Raw genomic sequence first — 18478 nt, 5'->3', positions numbered from 1 at the left:
CATCCTTCGCCCGAAGAACCCGACGTAACACGTTCTCCGCAACACCTGATACCACTGTCAAGGAAATATAAAAATACAAAAACACCCAGACAGAGTTGGTATGTATCATTCCGACTTCTCGGGGCCCAGTGACGTCTCTAACTGGATGGCTGGAAGCAACGCCGGAAGAACCGATCTGCTGTTTTGACAGACAGAAATTTATTATTTCACACATACCGTGCCCGGTATGTACACAGGAAGGTTGAAGCTGCAGCATAAAGCAAGACTTGTAACAAGCTAAAGCCATTTACAAAATGCACCACAAAGCGATCATTCACATTCGATTATCAGGATCTGTTTGCATGGGGTTTAAATGAAGCAGAATTTTAGGCAGCAAGAAACCACTTTTTAACATTTAAAAACCCGACTGGAAAGACTTTTTCTTCTGTATCGAATAAAGCGAACCCCACCAGACAGTAGTAGTACGGTACCAGACGAGAATTCCAAGCATACGCTTGGTTCTTCGTTTCGCTTTCGAGCAGCACGCTCCAGAACCGAGACACGGCTCAAGTTTGGTATTGATTTCTCCACAACAACCGCAACCATAGCAACATCAACATAACAGCATCACTATCAGATGAGCATCGGAGGCTCATGAGGTACTCGGGTAAAGCACAACAAACCCAACATGCAATGGAGTCAACCGCAAGCCCGACCACCACTCGACTCGCTGGGTTTTGTTGTTCGCAAAGCGGGGAAAAAAGAGGAACCAAGTGCACCTCGGACCACAGCAAACCGAGGCCGCTCATATGCGCCTGCCACATGATACCAGCAGCAGCGCGCCCCATCTTATCCTTCGGCACTTGTAGGTAGAACTTTCTGTCCGATCTTTCCCCGGGAAGTTTTTGCTAAACGTTGGGAGCTCATTCACGCTTTATTTGTTTTGCAAAACCCTGTTTGGTCGTATTCATGTCCAAAGTTCAGAGGTGCTTGGAGGTTGGACACACGGAACACCGGTATGTTTGGGTAAAAGAGTAACGAGGTTTTGTTCCATTCTTGGTTTTCACATCACTTACAAATGCAGCTTTCCAACACCCTCAACTCCAGAAAGCAATACATGACTTTAACGTATGATGTGTTCGAGTTTCTTAAGTCTTACACCACAGGCAAACGAAATCCACTTTAGCGAGAGGAATTAGAACTATTTATATAAAAAAACTACTTAAAAAACTTTATAATTTACCACAATATTTTTGTGATCGTCAATCGAAACCGAAAATTGGTTTAAAGACATGTTAAAGGCTACTGCTAGCTTATGGGATTCGGCGAAAGGAATAGCTTAGGTTATAAGCTGCTTTACAGCTTTCCCAGTTGGAATTTGTAGTAGTTTTGTAGGATTTTCCTGGACATGAGATGCGTGATTATTAATGCACAAAAGAGACTGTAAGCCATCCCTTGTTGTATTAGGGTCAGATCTCTTTATTAGTTCAAGAAATTCCAAGACAGGGGGCGCATCAACATCTCTAAATCTTATTCCTGCACCCACACATCTCAACCAGGATAATGAATTTATAATCCTTTATACCGATCGTTTAAAGCAGACATTTCCTTGCGAATCATTAAAATCGGCAAGCGGTGCAAACGGTACGGTGGCATTATCAAACGGTCACTTGGGGCCGTTGCCTGTCGGTTGAAGGAAACCTTCAGACGTATGTTTAGGGCCTGGGTATTTTCTTTCAATTATCTTTACACCAACCATACCGAAGCTGGTGCAAGATGACTGGTATCCATTGCCGTCGTCAGGAGTTTGCAAATCCGGTGGGAAAATAAAGACGATCGACGATGACCATGGCAATGGTAATGATACAACAAGAAGCCGCAAAGCACCAACTGGTGCTGAATGAGAAGGTCAGTTTTCTGATTCCGAAGCGGTTAAAGATCGACGAAAGACAGAAAGGACACGACCCGGTGACGGAAATTGTAACCATTGCTTCCTCGTTTCTTCTAACGATTGTACATGTGTGCAAGTCTAGGCCCATTTTCTCCACACGCTACATCCCGTTCTGGTAGGAAAGCTGCAACGATGGCGTATCCGTCCGTGTACATCCATCCCTGATGGCCCCGGAGCCAGTACTTGCACTATTCATAGCTCTATCAACTATCTCCCAAAAACCCATTCGCCTCCTGTACGCCGCCGTGTTGGCTTGACGCACTTCCTTGGCACTGGACCGCCTCAAACGGCACGAAGTACGATGTACATCCAATTTCTACGACGTCTTCGCTTCCGTATCGGGGGTTCGACATGCTTCAACATGGCGCCGGAGGCAACGGGAAACCCAACGTCTCTACGGTCATGTACATTTGCATCTAATCAGACAGATTGAAATCATAACCCGGAGGGGCCTGACAGAGCACGGCCGAGACAAGCGCCCGTACAGCGTCGTTGTGCTTCGGTCGTTTGGCAAGCAAATGCACACACACAAAAGCACTCCAAACAGCGATGAAACGATTACCACATCCGGCAGCGGGGAATGTTGCATATGCAGCATAGATCAGCCAAGCAAAGACAGATAGCAAAAGTTCCGGGCCACACCAGTGTGCCACTGGAAGACTATTGACAAGAACGAAAACAACAACAACAAAAAAATGCGGTTTGGTTCATGTTTATTTAGAACTGCATAATGGGAAAATTTTCCGAGGTCAAAAACTTGCATCCCTTCGCATTTTTGTTATGCCTTTCAGAGTACTCTAGCAGATTTCGCTTGGGCAGAAGGGATTGGTCTTTCAGGAGGCTAGGAGTTCATCTTTAGTATGATTTGTATAGCGATTTATCTGCTAATATCACTAATAAAGAATGATTCCTACTAAGGTACAGAGTTTGCAAGAAGTTACTATATTTTGTACCGCACATTGCATAATGTCAGGCGTTTACTTCAAATATGAGCGAAGGACCATTTAGAAATTCGCAAGGCATGAAAACGATTAGTTGGTTTAAAAAATGATTGTTTAAACTAACATTTGTAGTATTTTAATAGGTTTCATAAGTACAAATGGCATATCAAATATTCTAAATACAAAATTTCTGTTTCACAGTACGCACGAAGTCACAGGCCTCGGACCGTCATTAAAAATTAAAGAATGATTCTGCTTTCGTTTGACATATTGTGGTACGTCTTTAGGTATGGCATAGAAATGTTAACCCCTAATAAAATGTAAATGAGTGGTCGGAACATCTGGAATGGAACAGTTAATCCTTTCTATTTTTCCTATGAAGGATCTAAATTTAGATCCGCTGTAGCGAATGAAGACTGTACATAACACATTAAAATCTGTTAAAACCATGCAGGATTTTCGCCATTCCTTTGCCACCTTCATACCTGCCAGAGCGCATATTGAAACGGATCGTTTGTGAAGGGTTCTTAAGTGGTTTTACGAGTTGTGCTCTATTGTAAAATCCAATTTCAACAGCACATCTACTATTCATTCAGTGAAAACTCGTCTGTTTCATGTTGAGGAATGAGTAGGAGTCGAATGAAATATGCCTTTCCTTCATTTACACACAGCAATAGCCGCTGACGTAGAAAGAACTCCCGGTTTCAAGACAAAAGTCATCACAAAATCTGATCCGGTAACTAGGTCCTTCATTCATACATACAAACAAACATAGGAGAGCCCATGCTACCGTACCCCGGACGGTAGCCTGTGCGGTACCTATCGCAACAACAACACACTCCACATTCCATCCAGGCAAACATTACTTTCCACACTCAAAAAATCATTAGGTTGTGCAAATTGAATTTATGTTCTAGTTTTATGAATTAATTTTCGCACGACTACTTTCCACTCCGTATGTCACGGAATAAAAGTTGGACCTACACAATTTAGCCACAACCCCCGAATGGGCAAGCATTCGTTTTGTGGTCGCGTTATTCAATTTGCTACTAGCTACTAGAATTTAACTCATTCATTCACCCGGCAAAGTGACCTCCCCATATGCTTGCTTCCAAGGCAGGCCACAGCGACACATTTCAACTAGTATACTTGACTGTGTGTGTGTGTGTACGCGCACGGAAAAGTGGTGCAAAATTTTCCAAAACCCCCGCCAAAAACGGAAACGTGTTCCATCAAAATTGTTCTCGTTTGGCGAAGTTTATCACAGCACTCGTTGCGACAACGATGAATTCTCGGTGTACATCCGGCGTACGCAGACGGGAATATGGATAAATTTTCGTACAGGCATACTAAGACCCTGCCACCGTACCGGCAGACGCATCATCGCGAGGTGTGCATGCGGGTACGGTCAAGGATGGAAGCGGTAGCAAATGTGGGACAAGGATCAGCCCTCGGTGACCAGCACTAATCCATTTTCCCAACGGCGTGCGAGAGATTAATTCTGAAAACGTTTATCACTGCACGCGACGAAAACGGGTCCGGCACTCAACCGGACCCTGGTGGTGATGTTTGGTGGAGTTGGAGGTTGATGGAAATCCCATCGTTTTCCCTCCCAAGCCCAAAAAAGGAATTTGTTTCATCGCCCATCTCTCTCACCACCTCTCGCGGGAGCAAATTATGTGATTCTGGAAGGCAGGGGGAGGGGCTTTCGATGATGCGGTTAGGAAAAACCCACGACTAATGGCGGAATATGACCGGAGTCCGGGATCGTGTGCTCGCTTTTCTCTTCCCTTCCACCGCCGTTGCGTACCGCATCCGGTGAAAGGATTTCCGCCGGCGTCATTATTATTCATCCCTCATAAAGAACGCCGGCCATTTACCTACAGACACAGTTTCGAAGCGCGTTACGCAAACAAGCGAAGCCGATAACATGGAGGACACGGCCGATTTGGGAGTGCAGGGTAGAAAATATTAGTTTAGCTAGGCACCTTCCTGTGTCCAGTGTGTGTTAGTGGTCCGTTCCTTCCCCACAACCTGTTTCATTGGTCAATCGTTGAATAGATGGAAATATCAGCATCACAAAAAGCCATTCTATAGAGTTCGAAAATAACAACAACAAAAAAACAGGAAAACTTTCGGACGTTGGGAAAATACATATTTCAAGAGAGGATTATGCATTCCCATTCGGATTCGGCCCCAAAGGCTCGGGGTACCAACGGAAAGCGATGATCCAGTGACACACTTTTCCGAACCACCACCAAGTACGAAACCACATATACAGGCGCACCTACCGTCGCTGTGTGGAAAGTTCAACACTAATAGATGGCTTCGACAGGGATAAAAGAACACCCAAAAGGACAACCAGTGCAGTACCCCAGTGCAACCCAGCAACTCACCCAATCATGTTTACAGTCCGCGGCAACAAAAACCTTCCAATTTCCACGAATATCGTAAGTAATTCCATCACCGAAACTAATCGATTAGAAAGCATCCAACTTTTGTAATACCTAGGGTAACCCGTGCAACAACTCCTGCTTTTCGTTTTGTGCAATATGGCAAATGGTCCTTTTTCGGATCGGCCACCCAATGAACCCAAGTGCACCTAAATTTTGAGAAGCGAAATGAGTACATAAACGGGTGGCGTACGGACGGTAGGTAGGTACTACGTGTTTGTGCACCGTTTTACAACGAGTGTGACCACTTGGTTTCATTTTACAACGCACACGCTAAATGACGGTAAATACAATACCCAAATAATTAGCCATTTTGCTCCATTTTACTTCGCTCAAACCCTAATACGCACCCCCGCTATTGGAAGGATGGTCGGCCTCGATTTTCACTTTACAACTGCGTGTAAAATATTGTAAGCCACTGCTAACCAGTCGGTGCAACGTTGGTTTTTGAATAATGCAACCTTCCTGGCCCTGGCCTCGGATGGTGCAGGCGGGAGGCGATGGTGTGTACCGAAAGGGGCTAATCTGTTTGCTCTGTAAACTACGGCTACAAATTCCCAAAGGGAGTGTGGACGCGTCTGCCGATAATGCAGGTACAGCCAGGTTTGAGTGGTTTATGAACATGTTTTGCATTCGATTTAAATTTATAAGCCTCGTGCTTTAAAGACAGCGGTGCCACCAGAGGGGCGCCTAGAATAATGGGCTACACCGGTTTAAAAGAATAACTCATCTCATTTGGGTATTGGTAAGAAACCGCAAACGAGTGGAATATTAATGCTCCCGCTCGGCATGAAATAGGCACACGTTACCCATACTCTATTGTTACTGCACATACACTCACTCCCCAAGGGAGTAGTGCAAACACTCGAAGGCTCGTAGCATGTGCAACATTCGTTTGTCACATGTCACACCTTGCGCAAGTACCTTCATTCATCGGCCCATCGTCAAACGTGCGGTGGCGGCGGTTGCGAGAAAACCAATTGACACACTATATAGTGTGCGTTCAACATAACATGTTAAGTGGACTGTTGTCCGCCTTCCGTTCACATCCTCGGTACATCCGGGCAACAGCGCACCAAGCCCGCTGCCCGCCACTTCATAATCAATAGCACTCGACGGGGCTTTTGTCGCACTACGTCAAATGCATAAACTATACGTGATGATGATGATGCTGCCACCAGGCAGAAGATGATGGAAAAAAGCCGCTCCGATACGCAATCGATAGCAATAAGTTTCCCTGTGGGGTGTGTGTGTGTTTTTTTTTTCCTGTCTCATTGCTCTACTGCGCCACTTGAGATCAGCATGCTGCTTCCGGGTTTCAGCTCTTTTCGCAATTTATGCGTCATAATGCAATCAAAATCACATTTACATAATGCTCTACCCTCTGTATTCCGCTTGTTCAGCTTGGACGAGATTTTTGGTTTCGGGGTGCTGATAGTAGTTAGCAAACAAAGCGAGTTAAACCACACACCAAATTCTAGCGTTGCAGTTCTTACTCGGCTGTCCACCACCATCGCTCGCCCATTGTTGAATTCGATTCTTTCCCCATTGCAAGTGCAATAGTTGTTCCATTTTGCCCACTGCAATTCGCTTCCATTCTTCGATCGATGTGAGCGCGGGCTATAGAATGAAATCGTTGCAATTTTATTACCGCATCACCCGCCATTTGCCGGCTGCTTCGTTTGCTGGCAGCAATTGGAGTCGATTTAAAGTGCGCTAATCGCCTCCCTAACGGTGGGGGAGGAGTGAGCTGCCGCCGAAGGTTGGACCGGACCGAACGGGATGATGCTTTCAATCTCGTGCTAAAACGACTTCGGCATAGATTAGTGTACTCCGCGGCATTGGGCCTGCAAACGACCCACGCATACTCACACACCACGGCCATGGACACACGCCATCTCTTTCTCTCTGGCCAAGGGCCAACATGTACACCGAACGAACGGGAATAAAAACCAATGTTCATCACAGCAGGGCTGTTGGCAGCGCCGTAGCCATAGAGACAAAGGGCGATACGTACAGCTGGTAATTTGCTGGTTTGGACTCCACTCGGCTTCACTCGCACTCTCGTGGTCCGTGGACGAGTCGCCCAAACATGTCCCTCGACTGCACTCGGACAGTACATTCCATTCGTTTACTTATTTGCTTTGTTGTTGTTTGTTCCCTCATTCTTTCTGCATCGTATTTCAGTCAACCCTCGAGACTGCGGGCAACATAAATCCAGTGGATGCATCGCGTTCAGTTTTTTTGTTGTTGTCATCGCTAGCTAATAGCAGGTTTCAAGAATTTTACTATTGCCATTGTAAAGTCGCAGAGTTGTTGAGCCAATGCAGATACGCTTTTTTTTGCTCGCTTTTGTGTACAGGAATGCAATAACTACGAAACCCATGCCGTAATATCGTGATGCAACAAATCACATTAGATAGTCCCTTGTTGGAATTGCTGTGTTGGTCAAATATATCCGGCGTGATCTCGTAACAAATTTCTACTCTTGTAACGTTTGTTTCGTCGCCATATCGTGTTAAAGTTCACCAGTTTCGTCCAGCCAGGTTAATATGTTTCAAGGCCGGAACCAAAACAAACCATGTCTCTACACATTTCAGCCCTTTTTCTTGGAAGACATCGGAGACCCTTCGACGTGTAGGGGTTGATCTTTGCGCTCACTTACCTACAAAGAGAGAAGAAAAGGGAAGAAAACAAACATTTATTAATCGGGTGTGAAAACGATATATGCCATGGGTCATTTTGTACAGGAGACAATAACAGTGCGATCTACAATGCCAGTGATGACGGTCGGGATGTGTTTGCTTTTCCAAAGAATAGAACTCTCGTGTTCTACGGCCGGTACAGATTGACACAATGTCGGTCTACGAGTGTGGGACAAAATGTTGGAAAATATCTCATACGTTCGAAGTCAATATATCGATTGTTTCTTCTAGCCGTTCAATATGCTCACAACTTTATGAGTCTATTTGAGATGTCGGAACTGAAGAGTTGGGAATATTCCTCTTCCTCTTCCTATTATATAGAATAGATAACATGTATCACTCAGGTATTACTTATTTCAAAATGGGGAAACAAATCGCTTGAAATATTATGCAATTTTACACCGAATACCAACCATTAAAACATATTACATCCCTGTAGTCTGTCAAACTCTCGAAATTGTGTTCACTTTACTTCTCCATTAGCATGAACGTGCGAAGAATACGCGTTATGTGTTGGTGCCTTTCTTGTACGCACATTCCTAAACGTTTTGCTATTTACATTTTCCAAGATAATCCCAACCGTATGAGCAAGCTGTATAGATGGCACCAGTTGGATGTGATCCGTAAGCAAATTTAAAGTAGTTATAGTTAACAAAAAATCGCAATAATTGTGCAAATACCTTCACACAACTTTGTGAACAAGCTAACTACGCAACTAATGGAAGTAAAATGATGATATATCTGTTCGTTCAATAAGTCCCAGTGACAGCTTAAAGTTTGTATTATTGATTTCACTCTAACAGAAGCACCATCTGCCGAAGCGGGGACAACAAATTAAAAACTTGCAATGATTGTTTATTTATCATTCATCCGTTTGTGGGGGTTTTTCTTTTTTTTCAACGGAAACTTCAATCGAAAAACTTTCATCCACCGTCATTTTACTGCAAACCGAGCGATGGTGAATGAGAAAAGTTTCCCATTGCTGCTACATTGATATATCGATGCTGTAACTACTCTAGAAAGTACACACACACAGTTCCATGCGGAGATTTAACTCCCTTTTGCTAGCCGTGCCATATTCATGACGAATGTGGGTATGTGCTTTAGTGCAAAATAATCAACGCAATTATTATTCTACCGTTGTGCCGCTGCTGTTGGCGTTTCGCTAGTGTAGCAAACGAGAAGATTCCCCGCTAACTAACAGCTAATAAACATGTCACGCAAATCTCGTTAGGATTACGACATCAAAAGTTTCACCCACCCGGTCGCACCCAGTGCTGGAAACGGAGTCGGAGAAAAAATAATACTGTCACGTGGATTGCGTACTAGCCCTCGGGCTAAATATTGTTGCACACGGCTGCACCCTTCCAGCAGCCGTGGGCCACGCTCGTTGTTTCTCGTTTGCATTCCGGTAATCGGTGGTAGAGCAAACTAGATTTGCGATAGGTTCTAATGAAGACAACAAAAACCCGGTGGTGGTTGTCACATTATGCGGTCACTGCATGATGGGGCGCGAGTTTTGAATGTCCGCGACCTCAGAAACGCAATAGAGAGTTCCGTTTTTTTTTTGTCACGTGCCTCAAATCTCTGACACGCACGAACAGCTTCATTCTGTAAAAGGTGTTCACAGCATCAGCACACATGGGCTCCCACCGCGGGGTTTTAGCGCAGATGTGTTTTTCGTACGTCAAGAATGAAGACGACAATATTTTCCCCGCCCCTTGTGAGTGTCGGTACGACTCTGCCATCATTAGCACCACATCGCACAGACATCGCACTACTGTTGGCAAGTGTCTTCGTTCTACTAGACCGATTTAAGACGCTGTATACGCACGCACCACACCACGGGAAAGAGTAGAAGTAGATCGACGTTGAACGATTTAATTTAATTAAATACACCGCGCCCTGCAAACTTGACGGCGGGGCTGGCTGTCGGTTTTGCTGAACCGTGTGATGGGAAGAAAATAATGTTGCTAAATACCTAGTGACAGCGCACACTTGTTCGTGTCTTTAGGGCTTTTCATCGCACTAATGCATTACTCTCCCGAGCTTACCTCGCTGGGAAGACAATTTGTTCCATCTGCTCGCGGAGTTTAGTTTGCTTTGAAGTGAGTCAAATTGGTAATGGCAGTAAATGCATGATGTTTCATGATTTTTAAAGTATGAAATGAAGACATTCGAAAGTAATTTATAGTATCTTTATAAAAATGCAAAAATGCTCTACCTTATGCTCTTCAAACTTAATATAAACGAAAGCAAACGAATTCCCGTAGCACGTAGTCGTTCGTTTCATTTTTGGGAAGTAAGAAACACCATCCAACAATACGTACGGAAACCATTTTCACACAACAACTCCCGATGTTCCTCATTGCCCCTTGCTACTTTCCTTTTCTCTTCCAACCAAAAAAAAAACAAGCTGATGTTATTATACAAAATTGAAACGAAAAACTCATCGAAAATCCCGAAACAGCAACGACAGCTGAAAAGCTGAAAGGACACAGGAACAGGATGCAGATAAATCGCACCCCATTGATTCTCGGAGCATTCCAGAGTGCTCGAAACGAACAGTGCACGGTGGAAACACGGACACATACACACCCCTTGAAGCGTGTGCTGCAGCGTTGTAGAATTGGAAAGTGCACTAGCCTTACCGGTGGACCGGAGCGAAAAAAAACGGAGGCGTCGGTACAGTGTTTCGAACTTCAGCCACAACCAGCCCAAAACTTTCAACATAACTTGACCATATTCAAAGCGTCAAGGTACGAATGAATTTATGCTTTGCTGCTGCTACTACAACTAACGCCGGTTGCTGCAGCGCTTCGTGTTTCCGTGATTTCGTTCGAAACGTTTTCGGAAGATTCCACGCTAACTCCCTGTGCTGAGAACCTTCCCGTAGATACATTTCCTCCCCATACGGTACCGTAAAGGGGGGGCCCACAAAGCGGAAGACTTCACTCTTCCGGCACTGAAAATCGCCCGAGAAAAGTCATCCACATTTTGCACTATGAACCGAGAGCGTTTTTCGGACTGCCACTTTTATTGGCGCATAAATTCATTCTGGCTACGCTCTAAAGGTTCTTTTTTTTTGCTTTCTCCTTAACCGATAGCTTCCATTCTGCTGCGCTCGGTTGGTGTGCCGGGGGTTGATCTTAAACACAGAAAGCAGAAGTTCTTTCGCCACGATCACCGCCACGGTGCAGATAACGTTGAGAAGCAGGGGCCTGCTAGAAGGACCTTTTCTTTGGCCGGACGCTACCGATACGAGCAGTTCGAAAACCACGCTGATATTCGGTAGAACAGAGCAATAGAGCGGGGGGTTTCTTTCTCTTACACTCGATTCTCAATATTGCCCTTAAAGGAAGTCACACATAAAACTCACCCCCAACCCCAACAGCTCTCCCTAGCGAACGTATCAAGAGCACACCTCTGGCAAAACTGCACATTCTCGGTATCTCCGGTCCCGAAGTGTACACAGTTTTGGGATGGGGTGGTGGTGGTGGTACGATTCGAAATATGTTGAACCACAGTATTCGGGTACGATTTTCCTCTGCATGTCGTAAAATAAATTTCTTTTCCCTCCAATCAACACAAACACCGGAGAGCAAAAGGCTAGAATAACTAATCGCAATATACGACACACGTTGGTCGGCTCCACCGAATCGGTCGAACAACACGCTCGGCTTTTGTTCCGGTTTGGAAATCTTTAGCCCTTACCGAACGGTGAAAAATGAACCGGGAGGAAAAATTGCAACCGATATCCGCCGCCCTTGCAGACGAAGGGGCACGGGCGTACCGACGGCATTGGGCATAAAGATGGATGGGAGGAGTTTTGAGTTCGATTTGGCTTATAAACATGTTTCTTCCATATCTTTCTCGCCCTACTTTCACACTTCAATGCGGATAAGCATTAATGAATGGGTGAGTAAGGATGTTTTCGGGAACGTATAACTCTTTTGTTTTTCGAAGGACCAGCTCAGTTAAGGGAGGTTTATTTATTTCAAGCTCTTTGTTGTTTTTTTATAGTTAAGTATGTTGCAATTGCTGTTGAGATAAGCAATATTATTGTTTGACAGATGTAAATACAAGTTTTTTGGAAGAAGCTACTTTGGAAGAGTCTTTGTAATGAATACATTTCTAAATTTCCACTTGGAATTTGGATATAATAGTAACACATTAATCGAAGTTATCAGTTCAAATTTATCCAACTCTCGTAAATATAATTAAATTGACTGTCCAATAGTATAATTTAAATACATACAACATGGACATGGATAATCCCAGGGTTCCAAGCCTTGGAACCAGGAGGCATCCTCCAGATCAGAAATGACTTTCCCGCTATGTGCTATAAAAGTCTTGTAAGCCATTGCAGATTTATTGTAAACTCCACGATACCATAAAGATTTAGAGAATGTACCGTAAAAATAAAATAATCAAACTAGTGACAACTTTTAAAAGGATGAAAACTTTCATAAAATTTCCCCCTCTTGAATGTCTTGGATCTATAAAGCTTTCTTTTTGGCTGAGCTCTGCATTGAATTGCCAGCCGTACGAAGTTTGCGATACTTTGCGCTACCAAAAGCAGCATTTTCGTGTTGCCTCTTCCAGAGTACATAAACGACAATACGTACGCCACGAATAACTTTTCTTTAGCTTCGTCGCGACAATGACTTATCTTGCGTGCAGCAAACCCCGCGACAGATCCTGTAAACTTTGGTCTGCCAACGGATCTCCGCGACACTTGGTGCACTTTGGAAGCAAAATTGCATAAAACATAAACTGATCCACTTTAGATCGAACGGATTTTATATCTTTTCCACCACCTTTGGGCACGAGGCAGGCCGCCAAAAAAAAAGGAAAACATTTGCGTGCGTATTGAAAAGACATTATTCTGCCTCGGAAAATCGGTCAACTGCTCTGCTTCTCGCCTTCCGTGCGCTCGGTACTCGGTAGGACTAAACTTTTCTCATTTGTTTAGGCACCCACACACTAGTAGCTTGCGGCTGCCAAGTGGTACACTTGGCTCGGAAACAGTTGCATTCAGGGAGGGGATGAGTAGCATTCTGTCAGCTCAAAAATACTCAAGAAGAAAAAAAGCCCCCGAAAGGGTAAAGTTTCGATTTTATTGGTTTACCGCCCGACGAGATAAGGAAGGACCAATTCAAGACACGTTCAAGACTTCGTTTCGTTCGCCCAGAGTGTATAGATGTGTGGATGGTTTTAAGTTTGCAATTTCGATACGAGAAATAAACTTAAAAATCCGGGCGGGCACTGGATCTAGACTGAGACATATCCGGGCACCGAACCGTAAGATCTTCCAATGAACTCTCTCCTAATGTTAGATGATGAAGCACGAAGCTTCTTTTCTTGTGACGGTGTCTTCTCGAAGAACAGGCAATGACCAGAGAGCTAAGCAAACATACAAACAACGACCCTGCACAACCTGTAGCGAGCGCTAGAGCCGGTTTGTTATCGAAATCGAGCTAGAACAAATCTTTGGCAGTTTGTTGTTCAGTGCATCAACCACAAAAGTAGAAAAGGGAGTTTGTGCAAGAAGAAAGCAAATAAACGAACAGAGCAAATCTTCTGCAACATCAAATGAGAGACACAGTTTGTCTTCCTCAAAACTGTACCCGGTTGAGCTGTAGTCCGAATCAATGTTGTGTTATATCGATACAAGGCGTTACGATGGATGAGCAAATAAATCTAAAACACACCCCAAAAAAAGGGAAGAACAAACGGAAACGACTCCTCGAGATCAAACCGTTTTTTTTTTTTGCGGGTGGAGGACCCAGCGCGGCGTTGATGGTAGCAGTTCTTACTGAAACCGAAATGACCTACTCTTATAGCTACCAATCTGCCGACCGGAATCGTCTCAATGAATGGACCAAATTGTGCGCGCACCGTAAGCGTAACCACATCCAAGCGTAAACACATGACGAAAGGCAAACGTTGAGGAACGTCCGAACGGATGCTCGGAGTCGGCATCACCGAAAGTACAGCACAAAAAAAAGGAAACGCCAAGGGTCACACGGCGCCGAAGATGAAGAGATTTCATTTTCTTCAGAATTTCTTCACCAGAAAGGCAAAGGCGCTTCCGTGAGTCACTCGTGCAGGACAGGGCAAAGGAACGAGCGAGAGAAAATAATCGAGATGAAAGCATATAAAAACCATATGAGAAGCGGAGGGTAGATTTAAGATACTCTCATGTGCATGCAACATTCTTCAACAAGATGATGCGATCGGGACATGCGGTGGAACCGGTGTTCTGGTTTATTGAGGTTATGTTTACGCGCGCTCTTGTAAAAGATTGGACCAGTTTGCGGGAGATGTTTGCGAAGATGCGCGGATGCCCTCCCTTCTGCCCCACCCGGCCCCCTCTTTAACCGGTGTATAACATAATAAAGTTATTATAGTGCCGGGTTGGCTCGGTGTCTTATGCTGCTTCCCGATTTGTTGCAACAACTCACCCGAAGGACCGAACGGTTCACATAAAGGAGAAGTGAAACATTGAAAAGATGCCCAGATGGAGAGCGAACAGTAGAACGAAATTGTGAAAGATTGTATCAGGAAAAAAATTGAAATCTTTGGAAGTCGTACCTTTAAACTACAGGAAAAAAAACTTGCCTCGTTACGACTTAAAAGGTAAACTGTTTCAAACAAGCTTCATATTGAGTTTGCAACAACCAAAAAAAAACGCACGGAAAACTTCCACGACTGCTAAAATAAAGTTGCAAATAGTTTAAAGATTTATCATCGTGTTAGCAATTGAGTTGCCCTGCTGTGGCAGTACCCCCTCTCTAAATGAAGCCCTTTTGGCAATTCCATTACACCACAAAAAACAACTGTCAGCTAGCGAAATGGAAGCACAGGAAAAAAGAAATTAGCCAACAATGACCGTCAATTGAGCAGTGGTACATAAAACGTGGCGTTGTTGTTTTAAGCTTTTCACCCATTTTTGTGCTCCCGGCTGCCCCTTCCCAAAAAAAAGGATGGTCAGAGCTAATCCATCCAACACCGGAAACCGTTGCTTTATCCGTAGTCATCGAGAAACTGTTTTCTTATGCACATAAACACTTCCATTACGGCGGCATCGACGGTTACGTGGACAGCTAACAACAACTTTCTTTCCTACGGTTCCAATCCCGTGGGAGGATGGCAAGAACTATGCAACAACCGACCAGGGCAAGAATAAAAGTCACGTCCCACGTGGCACGTGGTGGTGGTGGGTGAGACGTATCGTACAAGAAAATGACGTCCAAAGTTGGGCCCAGGGTGGGGGGCGAAACAAACCGAAGGAAAAGCTATAAGCCAAACACACACTGCAGCAGCTTCTTTCGGTTCAATTCCGCATGGGAAATGGTGCTCCCGCTTAAGATGAGAGATGCTGTGCGAAAACTAATGCATACAAACACACATACATACACGCCAGAATCAAACATAATGGCAGTGGGGAACTTCCGGCACACCACGTCCGGTTTACGCCACTGCCACGGGACCGAATCCGTAGCAGAAGATGGTAAATTAATTGATATTCATATTACATCAACTACTGCTTCCACCGCACCAAAATGCCCATCGTTGGCACGTCTTTACCCCCGATACTCCCGCGGGATGGTACGTTGGTTGGTTGGCCGGAATCATGGATCTGGTCAGTTTCTGCCTAGTCTTCCAACTTCTCCACCGATTAATTCCACAAATTGAGGACAAACTCGTCAGCCCCGGCACGGCGTACTTTGCGTCGTACGGGACGGGAAAAACTGCCATGTAGATTTCGCACGAAGCAAACAGTCGCGTTCTGAGTGTCGCAAAGTTTATCTTCGTCCTGCAACAAGAGGCTCACCCTTCTTCGTCGAGTCTCTTTCCAAAAACAAAAAAAAAGGCAGGAAGTCATTTTCATTAAACTCCACTCAACGAAGCAGACGAACGAAGTACCAACGAGCAGTGCGCTAGTGTCTTTAGAAAGACATTTTTCTTCTCCTTGCTTCACTGTTTCTTGAGAGGGTCGAGTGGGCTAAACTCTGCAGTACCAGAGCCCCCTCCACTCCCCCCCGGTTTGGGCAAGTCCTCATTACAGACCATGCACATGGCACAGTGTTGCTCGGAATTGCTTCCCTCTGCACCGACCTGCAGCAATAGTCGTAATGAAGCTCCGCAACAATACCAAACACCCGTGCAGTAGTAGTTCGTTTGGAAGACAACTCCTTGGAGAGGACGACCGATGCTTTGCCCTGCCGACGAACGACCCTTTACGATTCGAATCTTCTTAAGCGATTCCCCGAACGCCCGGCACTTTCTCCGAGTAGACACTGGTGTACTTTCCTTCCCCATGCCACCATTCCCCCACCACCACCACCTGCTTGTAAGTACTCTTCGCCAGGCCGTGAAGTGCATAATAATTAGTGCCCAGTGAAGCGGAAGCAGCAATGCAATCAATAATCGCCTCACCGATAAGCGGAACAAATCGAGCAGGACTTTCTGTCGCCCTTTTCATCCATTTGGCACACTCACACATACAAAAAAAAAGGAACGAAAAACGGAAAAAACTAGGGAACAACTGCAGGCACACTGCACTAAAGTTAGAAGGACAAACTCGTTTCGAACCGTGGGGCGCTATGGCGCTAGAGGGAGGGGTGGAGCTCCCACTAGCAGCACCCGCGTACGCCGAAGAGTTCGATGAGTACGTCATTAAATTAATGAGCGCTAATGAAATAAATGTCAGATCAAATTGAAATTTTTACGACCTTTCTTCCGATCCTTTTACGGCGGACGGGCGGTGTGTTTCGGCGTTAGCGAAGGAACATGTCCTTTTGGATTCGTAACGGGATGGAGAGTGCAAGGAGCCGCTCCCAGTGCTCGGTGCGATGGATAAATAATGCACTTTGTTATGCAAGATCAGATAAATAACGCTCCGGAATGATAAACTTCGTCTTAAGGTTGATTATTTTCTTCTTTGTGAAAGCTACTGTTGAAGGTCCTGTAGCAGTCTGATTGGACCATTTTTGCGTATTTTGTCGATATTACTTAGAGTTACACAATTGTAATAAATTTAAAATTGAGTTCAATTAAAATCGAGATAGTCCCATACATTTTGGAAAGGACCTCATCAGCGAATACATTTGTATATTAATTTTGAAATAAATCTGTAGGATTTTTTTTAGTAGATTTAAAGTATAAAACTCCTTTTTGTTATTTTTTTTCCCTCGTTTAAGTACACCATTCCATACTAACCTGGCACTTGGTACGGTGTCGGTGTCGGTGCTGGCAACCAGTAGGCTGCACTGATCGATGGGTACGATTTGGACGATTCCTCATTTCGCAGCGGACATATAGGGCCAACTCCGCCCCCTCCACCGCCCACACCTCCACCACATGGACTGCTCGGTGATTTTGTACGACTTTTCATTTTTTTTTCAATTCACACACACACGCGCGCGTTTATTAGGTTAAAAAAAACACACATACACACACCACGCACCACAAATCAGCACCAGCAAAATGAAACAATATTTGGTATTGGATTTACGCATGGCACAACACAAATGGCGTTGCATATGATTTCATCACGTTTTGTGCGTGGCAAACACACACACACCCGCCAAACACAATAGTAGATATGTTTTACATTTATCAATCCAATGGTTGGAATTTACAGTACAGAACACAATATTTTCCACAGGCACACCACACGCAGGAAGCACCGAAGAATTTGTGTATTGAGAGTGAGGGGATTTCGGGAGATTTTTGTTGTATATCCTTTCATTAACAGCCATTAAGAGCATTACAGTACAGGCGAGTGCCCCGCACAGATGGACACAATTACAGGAGAGGTTTCACCCTTCGGGTGATACGGCAATACACACATATGATTATTTAGCGCATTTGGGATTGATTTATTTTTGCAGGTTTTGAATTCCATTTCGCCGTTTTGTAAATATCAATAGAAAACGACGGCAAAGTACGTTGTAATGCCGAAACGAACCGAGGGATTGTGTGGTGATTATGTTGGTTTTCGTATAGAACAAGGGATGAACAGCTGGTTCGCTGAGCACGTTTTTTTTTGTAGCTCAGCAAAACGTGAAAAACATAATTATGTTGCAGCACAGTAGATAACAAAGCACACTGCAGCTGCTACTCCCTGTCTAACCCTGCGGCGGGATGATGCTCGCTAATGCTGTTCCTTTCAGATAGTAATTATCGGCGCAAACACAGGCACCGACCGTGAGCTGGTTGCGAAAAAAAGCTGCTATTTCAGGAGTGAAATAGATGAGTAACAAAATAAATGCAAAATCCCCTGGATACAAATTACCTTTGTCACTTTGTGCTTTTATCGATTCGACCATATGGAATCACTACACAATCATCCAATACTGGGAAAAATCATAATTTAAGCAAGTGTTTTGTGTATGCATGTTGACGTTTGAAGGCTTATCTGCAATATTTCAGCATTAA

The 18478-nt window shown here is 44.5% G+C and overlaps 1 protein-coding gene across 1 annotated transcript in view; it reads right to left on the bottom strand.

Moving 5' to 3' along the window:
• LOC128712086 (CUGBP Elav-like family member 1-A) overlaps nucleotides 1-17372 on the bottom strand; it is a 52156-nt gene extending 34784 nt beyond the window's left edge. The window contains exon 1 of the mRNA XM_053806981.1: nucleotides 17258-17372. The gene's annotated coding sequence lies outside the window, so the exon portion shown is untranslated. The remainder of the gene's footprint in view (nucleotides 1-17257) is intronic.
• Nucleotides 17373-18478: the final 1106 nt, after the last annotated feature.

Source organism: Anopheles marshallii, chromosome 3, assembly GCF_943734725.1.
Source record: "Anopheles marshallii chromosome 3, idAnoMarsDA_429_01, whole genome shotgun sequence".
Taxonomy (NCBI): domain Eukaryota; kingdom Metazoa; phylum Arthropoda; class Insecta; order Diptera; family Culicidae; genus Anopheles; species Anopheles marshallii.
The sequence above is the reverse complement of the archived record's forward strand: the minus strand, read 5'-3'. Positions and strand labels throughout refer to the sequence as shown.